The sequence below is a fragment of the Phyllobates terribilis genome, unplaced genomic scaffold (genome assembly GCF_046119375.1).
Source record: "Phyllobates terribilis strain yellow unplaced genomic scaffold, ASM4611937v1 Scaffold_117__1_contigs__length_5270597, whole genome shotgun sequence".
Taxonomy (NCBI): domain Eukaryota; kingdom Metazoa; phylum Chordata; class Amphibia; order Anura; family Dendrobatidae; genus Phyllobates; species Phyllobates terribilis.
Genome location: NW_027362877.1, coordinates 4,588,990 through 4,599,536, shown reverse-complemented (window position 1 = coordinate 4,599,536; position 10,547 = coordinate 4,588,990).

Sequence of the window (10,547 nt, the reverse complement as noted above, 5' to 3'; positions counted from 1 at the left end):
TGATCAGGGGGCGGAGCTCAGGAAAGGTAGAGACTAAATCCATGTGGGCTAAAGGACCTGACGTCATACCCATGTGACTTGATGTCATTGGAAAGGGGCGGGGCCTCGCGCTCCATTGCTCTCTGCTGCTGAGGCTGTGGTGATTACTCTGAGGAGCTGAGGTGATTTGGGGGCGCAGATAAGTGGATGTTCCTGTATGGGGGCTGCACAGGGAGCAGGGGGATTCTGTAGGTGTGGGACTGCGTGGGTGAGGAGGGGGTCCTGTTACTTGCGTGGAGTCACCCCCGTGACCGTCCCCCGCTGGCGCTGTAGTTACCACGGTGACCGTCCCCCGCTGGAGGTGTAGTTACCACGGTGACCGTCCTCCGCTGGAGGTGTAGTTACCATGGTGACTGCCCCCGCTGAAGGTGTAGTTACCACGGTGACCGTCCTGCACTGGCGGTGTAGTTACCACGGTGACCGACCTCCTACGAGGCTGATAATGAGCGGTCATGTCGGCGGAGGAGGCCGCGGTGGAGTTTGTGTCTTTTCCTCCAGATTCTTCCTGATAAATGTCGGATATTTGGGGCAGAATTCAGTGATTGTCGTTATATCGTCCCCTGTGATCTCCAGCCGCCGGCTTTCAGTCATGCAGGCGCCAACGCAGCTACTGTCACCGTACGCTGCACTGAGCGGCGTCTGTAACTGCGCCCGGGACTGAGACTGACAGCCGGCTCAGCAGTGCATCAGTACAGAGCGACCATCACTCAGTGTCGGGGCGCAGTTACAGCTGTCCCTCACAGTGCTGCCAGTGGTGACTGTAGCTACACCTTGATTCCTTGGGATTACAGTCTGGCCTATGCATTTTTTGTGAGGGTGGTAGTAGTGGCGAGGGACTGTTGTGTTCCTACACCCTGGCTCCCTGACAAAGACAAATGTCCCAATTCTCCTGTGCTGTGCGTGTGGTGCAGAACACTCACGTTTTGGTCGCAGATCTCTGCTGTCTTCAGTTTTTCCACTTTAGTAACCGCCGCACACACGATAGGGGACTTCCACTCCGTTTTATAAAAAAGAACTTTACTTAACAGTCCAACTTCAACATGAGGGAACATACAGTATTGGACACATCCTTTTGCAGGTTCACAGTTCATTGCACAGCATATGTTAATATTCACCGTCTGTTTGTCCTGAGATGTCCCTTCCATAGTCGACCTCTTTGGCCTCTGAGACGCTCGCAGTTTTAAGAGTCCCGTTCCATTTATTCTTACTCCCATGACATCACCACGAGAGAGAGGATCCACCCATCAAGGACAGGAAACCTACAGGTTAAAAAGGGCAGCACCTCTCTCCCGCTTCAGTTTAGGTTTCCTGTCCTTGATGGGAGACCTATCAGGTACATGCAGGATTAAGATCGGTCTCTTGCCCAGATGGATAGACAGGGTGCCCAGAGCGGTTAAGTTCCTGCCCTAGTCGGTCCTGTTCTTTCTGGAGACGCCATGGCAGGGCTCATTGGGGCGTCTCCGTGTGCGTTGCGGTCAGCGTGATATCCCCTGGGTGAAGCTGGATGGTCTGTGATGTGTGGGACCGCATGCAGGCAACCCACCCCCCGCTACACTATTCAAGAGATCTGCACGTTCCCCGCCGGCGAGGCCCTGTGTCGGCTGCTCTGTGACGTATTTCCGGTGCGCTGACCTCCACCGGAAGTGGGCGCAGCTCGCACGCGGCCAGGAAGTATGGGCCGCATGCGAGCAGAGTGTGGACGCCGGAATATTGTTCACCGCAACAGGATGGGCGTCCCACCGGTACTGCTGGGAGTAGTGTTCTGCCCACCCCGGGTGGGTGGGGGGGAGGCCCCCCCTTTCCACACAGGTACCTGTATGGCCAGTATAGAAATAGACCTGGTTACATACGGAGGTGCTTCCCAGCCCCTTGTTTTTTCGTTGGCAATTGGAGATACACAGGAGCTATCACCTCAGCAAGAACAACTGCAGCAGGAGCAGCCCTCTGGGGAGCCCTCACAACAGGTGGTGCAACGTCGTTCCCGATCCGGGTCCAGTCGTTCAACTACGAAATTCACCACAAAAAGCAGGAAGGAAGGTCCTGTCGTTCGGAGAGATCCTCCGCCGGTTAAGAAGGATTCCTCTGCTTCTACGGTACTGCATATGCCAGGGTGTAAGTGGAATCTTCGTGAAAGTTCTACTAATTTTTTCTTCTACTTCTCTGTCTATAAAATGTTTTCAGAGCCAGAAATGTCCATTTAAATCAAAGCATAAGGAATGTGCCCTATGCAGCAGCCCGCTCCCTGATGCATATATTACGAAGTTGTGCCAGCCTTGTATTGACAAGGTGATGACGGAAGAAACCCTAGGGTTTTCTTTGGGTCTAAAAACTCTAATTAAAAAAGAAGTAGGCAAGGCTTTGCGAGGGAATTCTGAGGCCAGACATTCTCCTCAGGACCCTCGACCAGGCTCAAACTCCTATATCTCAGATATTTCTTCCTCTTCCCTCTATTCCTCAGATAACGAATCTGAGAGACAATGTTTTCCTCTAAATGAGGTGGATGCCTTGGTGAAAGCTGTCCGTTCTACCATGGGCATTGTGGACACTAGACCAGAGAAGTCTTTAGAGGATGTAATGTTTGGAGGATTAGGTCAAAAAAAGAAAAGATGCTTCCCCATCAATACAAAAATTAAGGATCTCATTGATAGAGAGTGGCAAAAGCCAGACAGGAAGGGCAGCATCCCTCCCTCTTTCAAAAGGAGGTATCCATTTGATGATACCGCATGCTCCTCCTGGTCAAAGGCACCAAGGCTTGATTTTGCCATTGCTAAGGCATCAAAAAAGCCTTCTCTCCCCTTCGACGACATGGGAGCTTTAAGAGACCACCTGGACAGACGAGCAGATACCTTTTTTAAAGGTGCTTGGGAGACAGCTACAGGAGCCCTGAAACCAGTAGTACTGCCACCTGCACTTCCAGAGCCCTGATGGTCTGGCTGGAACAGCTAGACAACCAACTAAAGGAGGGTGTCTCCAGGAAGGAGATTATTTCTTCTCTCCCCCTAGTCCAGGGTGCAGCGGCCTTTCTTGCTGATGCATCTGCGGACTCAGTTAGACTAGCAGTGAAATCGTCAGCTCTTTCAAATGCTGCTCGGCGAGCCCTTTGGCTTAAGTGCTGGCCTGGAGATGTACAAACGAAATCTAGACTTTGTACAATTCCTTGTGAGGGTGAATATCTTTTCGGCCAAACCATGGATGATCTGTTGGAGAAAGCTGGAGATCCTAAGAGGGCTTTCCGTCTGTACCTCTACCCTCTTTTAAGAAATCTTTTCGGAAAAAGAAGTTTGTCCGAAGAAGATTCTTTAGAGAACAAGAGAAATTCGAGGAAAGAAGTCGCAAAGGTAGAGGCCTACTCTTTGGTTCTTCCTCCAGAGATGAGCAGAAACCAGGGGAATCACAATCGGCCCAGGTGGGAGTGAGATTGTTGTTCTTTTTTCCGGCTTGGGAACGTATTTCACATAGCAATTGGATTTTGAGCCTGATTAGATTTGGTCTTAAATTCCAATTTCAAGCCATTCCTTACAGAAGATTCGTAATTATTCCCTCTAGTTCCTCCCCAGAGCGGCAAACTACCCTCATATCGGAAATACAAGACCTAACAAAGAAAAACGTCCTGATTGAGGTTCCGAAAACAGAAGAGGGACACGGATTCTACTCCACGCTCTTCTTGGTCCCCAAACCAAATGGGTGTTTCAGGACCATTATAAATTCAAAATGCTTAAATAGGTTTCTTAAAATAGACACCTTTAAGATGGAATCATTAAAAACAATAATAAAATTGCTTTTTCCCCACTGCTATATGGTAGTCCTAGACCTTAAAGACGCTTATTACTATGTTCCCATTTATAAGGATTATCAAAAGTATTTAAGATTGGCCATCAAAATAAAAGGGGTAGTAAAACACTTCCAGTATACTGCTCTTCCCTTTGGGTTGGCTATAGCCCCGAGAGTTTTTACCAAACTGGTGGCAGAAGTTATGGCCCATATAAGAGAAAAGGATATTTTAATAATCCCTTACCTCGATGATTTCCTGATAGTGGGGAATTCCTTTGTACAATGCGAGGCCCATCTTCAGGTAACAATTTCTGTCCTACAAGGCCTAGGTTGGTTTCTAAATCTGGAAAAATCTAGGTTGACCCCTCAAAAAGCCCAACAGTTCCTGGGGGTCATTTTAGATTCAGAAAGACAGTTATGCCATTTATCAGATGAGAAGATTGCAAAAATCCAGGGACTAGTGAGACATTGTATGGATAGACCCTCTATGACACTTCGTAAAGCCATGTCATTATTAAGTACCCTGGCCTCAAGTTTTACTATGGTGCTTTGGTCCCAATTTCACTCAAGGGCTCTTCAATGGGATGTATTATATAATGACTCAATTCTAGATGGATATCTAGACCAGGAGTTTACTTTGGCCCCTCATTCCTTACAATCCCTTCGTTGGTGGTTGGTATACACTAATCTTTCTAGGGGAGTCCCTTGGGAAAGTAAACCTACTGCAGTTTTGACTACAGATGCAAGTGCTACAGGTTGGGGAGCTCATTTTGGAAATAACTTAATTCAGGGAACCTGGTCAGAAAATGAGGTACAGTTTTCCTCGAATGTTAAGGAACTTTTGGCGGTTGATTATGCGCTCAATGGGTTCCTTGTATATTTACAGGGCCAGGATGTCCGTATACTCTCGGACAATCAAGTCTCAGTAGCATATATAAATCATCAAGGGGGAACCCGTTCAAAAGACTTAATGAGAGTAGCAGACAGACTTCTTCAGAAGGCAGAAGATCATTTTCTCTCCCTTTCTGTGGTTCATCTAAAAGGAAAAGAAAACATCAGAGCAGATTTTCTCAGCCGCAATTCCCTAAAAGAAGGAGAATGGTCCTTGAACCCTCAAATATTCTCCAAGATTGTGGCAATGTAGGGTCTTCCAGCAGTGGAAATCCAATCGGAAGTTGGCAACGTTTTGTTCTCTAAACCCCAGAGAAAAGCCCCTGGCAGTGGATGCCTTTATGATTCCCTGGGCGTTTCCTTTGGCGTGTATATTCCATCCTATGGTCCTGCTTCCGTCAGTCCTAAGGAAGATCAGGGCAGACAGAGCCAGAATGATCCTCTTTTGGCCCAAGAAGCCATGGTTCTCTTGTCTCCGCAGAATGTCAGTATCAGACCCCTGGGTCCTTCCGGAATTTCCGGACCTTCTTACTCAGGGTCCGGTTTCCTATCCTCCAGCCTCAAATCTCCATTTAACGGCATGGAATTTGAAAGGGCACTGTTAACCAGCAAAGGGTTTTCCACGAATTTAGTAAACACTCTCCTATCTAGCAGAAAGCCCGCATCTATGCTAGAACTTCTTGAAAGTTCCTGTCCTTTGCAGAATTCAAACTAGAGGATGGGATCCCTATTGGGAAGATAATAGAGTTTCTACAGCGGGGTTTAGAACAGGGCCTAACCACTAGTACTTTGAAGGTACAAGTTTCGGCTTTAGGAGCCTAATTTGCTTTTGATATAACAGCTAATTATTGGGTAGCACGGTTTATAAAAGCCTCTTTCAGATGTAGACCTATTATTAAATCCAGACCCTCTCCCTGGGATTTAAACCTGGTCTTAAATGCCTTGACTAAACCCCCCTTCAAACCTCTAGATTCAGCCACCCATAAGATTATTCTTCTTAAAACAGCCCTGTTAGTGGCCCTAACTTCGGCCAGAAGAGTAAGTGACATACAGGCCTTTTCTATATCCCCACCATTTACTCAAATTATGGATGATAGAATTGTACTAAAGCCTGACCCAGATTTTCTTCCAAAAGTAGTCTCACGTTTTCATAGAACTCAAGAGGTAAATCTTCCAACTTTTTGTTTTCCCCCTAAAAGTCAGAAAGAGGAGAAACTACATACATTAGATGTTAGAAGGTGCGTGCTTAAATATCTGGAGGTTTCACAGAGTTTTAGGAAAGATAGTTCCCTATTTATATGCCATCAGGGGGCTAGGAAGGGTTGTAAAGCTTCAAAATCTACAATTGTGAGGTGGATTAGAGAGGCCATCACCCTCGCCTACTCCTCGGGGGATAAGGAAGTACCGGAAGGGTTGAGGGCACATTCCACCAGAGCAGTAGCAACTTCCTGGGCCGAGAAGACGGGGGTTTCCATTGAAGACATATGTAAGGCTGCCACCTGGTCTTCTCCCTCCACCTTCTATAGGCATTATAGATTGGATTTAGGTGACTCTTCTGATCTCACCTTCGGGAGAAGGGTGCTTCAAGCTGTGGTCCCTCCCTAATCTCCTTTCGTCTCTGTAATTCTCTCGTGGTGCTGTTATGGAAGTACGAATAAAGCCTTAGTTACTTACCGTTAACAGGATTTTTCGGAGACCATGACAGCACCCTTATATTCCCTCCCTACACTGGTGTTTTTTTTTGCACTCCCATAGAGTTATTTTCCTTTTTTGCACCTTCAGGGGAAGTTAGTTAAAGTAATTGGCTTAAAATGAATTTGTTTTGTTGTAATTAAACTTGGCGGTCCTCTCATGCTCTGTTAACTAAACTGAAGCGGGAGAGAGGTGCTGCCCTTTTTAACCTGTAGGTTTCCTGTCCTTGATGGGCGGATCCTCTCTCTCGTGGTGCTGTCGTGGGCTCCGAAAATTCCCGGTACCGGTAAGTAACTAAGGCTTTCCTCTGTACTATTCCCCGTCCGACTTCCCCTTCTGGGAAGATTTTAAGACAAGCTACTCTGCTGACTCCTGTGGACCGTAGGCCCCGAACATTAAGGGAAAGTCGTTTTAGAGTTCCTGACTAACGTTCCTCTGCTGCTGGTCGGACCGGGTTTCTGTGCCCCCTGGACCTCCAGCTACTGCTCTGTCACATCCCTCCCTCAGAACTAACTGACAGGAAAAACCATTACTCCGCCCTGGCCTAATCTCCTCCCCTTTTGACTGGGCCAATCACCAATCCTCCTTCGGTTGCTGGGCAGACTTCCCGTTACTCCCCTGCTGCAGTCACTAAACCTCCTGGTAACTACCCCGGCTCCTCCTGCTCTGCAGCTATTGCTAAACACATTAACTGTTTCTATCCTAAACTATTACGTTCACCACTACACTGTACCCAATTCCTAATAATAATAATTTTTATTTATATAGCGCCAACATATTCCGCAGCACTTTACAATTAAGCGGGGACATGTACAGACAATAAATTCAATACAAGGTAAGACAGTTTAAACAGTTACATTAGGAGCGAGGGTCCGGCCGCTCGCATGCTTACAATCTACAAAGGAATGGGGGGACACAGTAGGTGCAAAGTGCTTGTTATTTCAGGTCTGACAATTATAATAAATAGGGATTTTCATATAAAGCTGCATGATCCGGTCATCAGTCCGTATGTATAAGTGCAATAATCAAGTATCGAGTGCAGTTATCTTGTGCATGGAGGGTGTGGAGACAAATGAATAGTAGGGAACAGATTCTGAATAATATTTAGGAGGGGACAGGGGAAAGTTGGTTTACTGAGTAGTTGAGGTGGTCGGCTTGTTTAAAGAGATGGGTTTTTAAAGCGCTCTTGAAGACATGGGGGCTAGGCATCAGTCAGATCGCCTGGGGTAAAGCATTCCAGAGAACTGGCGCAGCATGAGAGAAGTCTTGGAGACGGAGGTGTGAGGTTCGGATTATGAGGGATGTTAGGCTTAGGTCATTTGTAGAACGGAGGGCACGTGTAGGGCGATAGACAGAGATGAGAGAGGAGATATAAGGCGGTGCAGAACTGTGGAGAGCTTTGTGGGTGAGAGCAATGAGTTTATATTGGACCCTGTAGCGAATGGGTAACCAGTGTAATGACTGGCACAAGATGGAGGCATCGGTGAAGTGGCTGGACAGAAATACATCCCTGGCTGCCGTATTCAGGATGGATTGGAGAGGAGAAAGTTTGGTAAGAGGGAAACTGATCAGAAGAGAGTTGCAGTAGTCCAGACGAGAGTGAATAAGAGCGACAGTAAGAGTTTTAGCAGTTTCAAAGGTGAGAAAAGGTCGGATTCTGGAGATGGTTTTCAAGATGCAGGTGACAAGAGCGGGTGAGTGATCGGATATAGGGAGTAAAAGAAAGGTTAGTGTCGAATATGACCCCAAGGCAGCGGGCGTGCTGCTTGAGAGTTATGGTTGAACCCTCCAAGGTAATTTCGATGTTAGGTAGAGTTAGGTTAGTAGAGGGGAGAAACACAAGAAGTTCAGTTTTGGAGAGATTCAGTTTAAGATAGAGGGAGGACACGATGTTAGAGACAGCAGACAGACAATCCTTGGTATTTTCTATTAGGGTAGGGGTGATGTCAGGTGAAGAGGTGTATTATTTGTCGTCAACATAGAGATGATACTGAAACCCAAATCTGCTGATTGTTTGTCCAATAGGGGCAGTGTATAGAGAGAAGAGGAGGGGGCCTAGAACTGAACCCTGCGGGACCCCGATAGTAAGGGAACGAGGAGAGGAAGAGGAGCCGGCAAAAGATACAGTGAAGGAGCAGTCAGAGATGTAGGAGAACCAGGAGAGAACGGTTTCCTTGAGGCCTATAGAGCGGAGCATAGTAAGGATTTGCTGGTGATCCACAGTGTCAAATGCAGCAGAGAGATCCAGGAGAATCAGCAGGGAGCAGTGACCTTTGGATTTAGCTGTTCGTAGATCATTAGAGACTTTAGTGAGGGCAGTTTCAGTGGAGTGTAAGGAGTGGAAACCAGATTGTAGAGGGTTGAGAGATAGCGGATTAGACGGGAGTGGACCAAGCGTTCCAGGAGTTTAGAGATGTAAGGAAGGTTAGAGACAGGTCTGTAGTTAGCAGTGCAGTTCTGGACCAGGGATGGCTTTTTAAGTAAAGGGGTTATGATGGCATGTTTAAATGACGGAAAGATACCTGAAGAAAGAGAGAGGTTAAATATTTTAGTCAGGTGAGTGGTGACCACCGGTGAGAGAGACTGCAGATGTGAAGGAATGGGGTCAGTGTTGCAGGTTGTAGGTCGAGATGAAAGGAGAAGCTGGGTAACTTCTTCTGTAACAGGCTCAAAGATGGCTAGTGAGCTTGAAATGCGGCAGGGAAGGGGATCCAGGCACTGAGGAGATTGGGCTGAGATGTCCTGATGGATGTGGTTGATTTTTTCTAGGAAATAAGTGGCCAGATCCTCACCGCTGAGGTTGGTGATGGGGGCCTGTGCGTTAGGTTTCAGGAGGGAGTTTAAGGTTTCAAACAGTCATTTTGGATTGTTGGACAGTGAAGTGATGAGGGTGGTGAAGTAGGATTGTTTGGCCAGATGAAGGGCAGAGTTATATGTTTTGAGCATGAATTCATAGTGGATGAAGTCCTCTGCTAAAAGAGATTTTCTCCACTGACGCTCAGCACATCTTGAGCAACGCTGAAAAAAACGTATTTCCATTGAGTGCCAGGGCTGCCGTTGTCTGTGTCGGGTCTTTCTGCATGTAGAAGGTGCTACTTCATCTAGGGCGCTCTTCAGTGTATTATTGTAGTGTGACAATGCGAAGTCTGGACAGGAGAGGGAGGAGATGGGGGCTGAAGACGTGTGGAGATTGTCCATAAGCTGCTGGGTATTAATGGTACATGTATTCCTATAAGTGTGGTCAGGGGGGTGTCCCGGGGGAGGAGACAGTTCTTGACAGAGAAGAAAACAAGGTTGTGGTCCGAGAGAGGGAGAGGGGAGTTAGTAAAGTCATGCAGCGAGCATAGACGGGAGAAAACCAGGTCCAGAGTATTCCCATCTTCATGTGTAGGAGAATTAGTGACCTGTGAGAGGCCGAATGAGGGGGTTAGAGAAAGTAGATGAGAGGCAGATTGGGAGAGGGGATCATTGATGGGGATATTAAAGTCTCCCATGATGAGGGTGGGGATGTCACAGGATAGAAAGTGAGGAAGCCAGGTGGCAAAGTGATCCAGGAACTGGCTGGAGGAGCCTGGAGGGTGGTACACAGTACGGTTTCACTCGTACCCTTACCCGAGGCTCGGTGACAGTGTCATGTCGGATCACAGATGCATGGCCAGAAAGTAGTGAGAATACGTCTGTATTCTGCTGCATCAAATTCCGAGCCTCCCATCGCTGCTGTTTAGTGAGAGCATCACTTATTTTAACCTCACACCCGACCTCATCCCTGGCTGGTGTCAGAGGGTTCCCAGACGGTACGACAGGCGTCTCATCCATAATCAAACATTCCCGGACTTTTCAGGCTTTTAGCAGGTTCACATGATACAGTTGTTCCGGTTTTCTCTTTCCGAGCTGGTACACTCGGTAATTCACCTCCCCCACCTTTTCCCGGACTTCATTTGGCCCTTGCCACTTGATCTCCTTGGGTAGCCCAAGGCGGCAGAACATGGCAAACAGCTCGCAGGGGATACGTATTGCCTCCGGGTAACGGGTGGCATAATCTACTACCACCAAAATATGTTGGTGGCCACGGGCAGATTTTACTATAGGCCCCACCATATTCATCGCAATCCGCTGAAAAGGTACCTCCTATAATGGGTAGAGGTACCAATGGA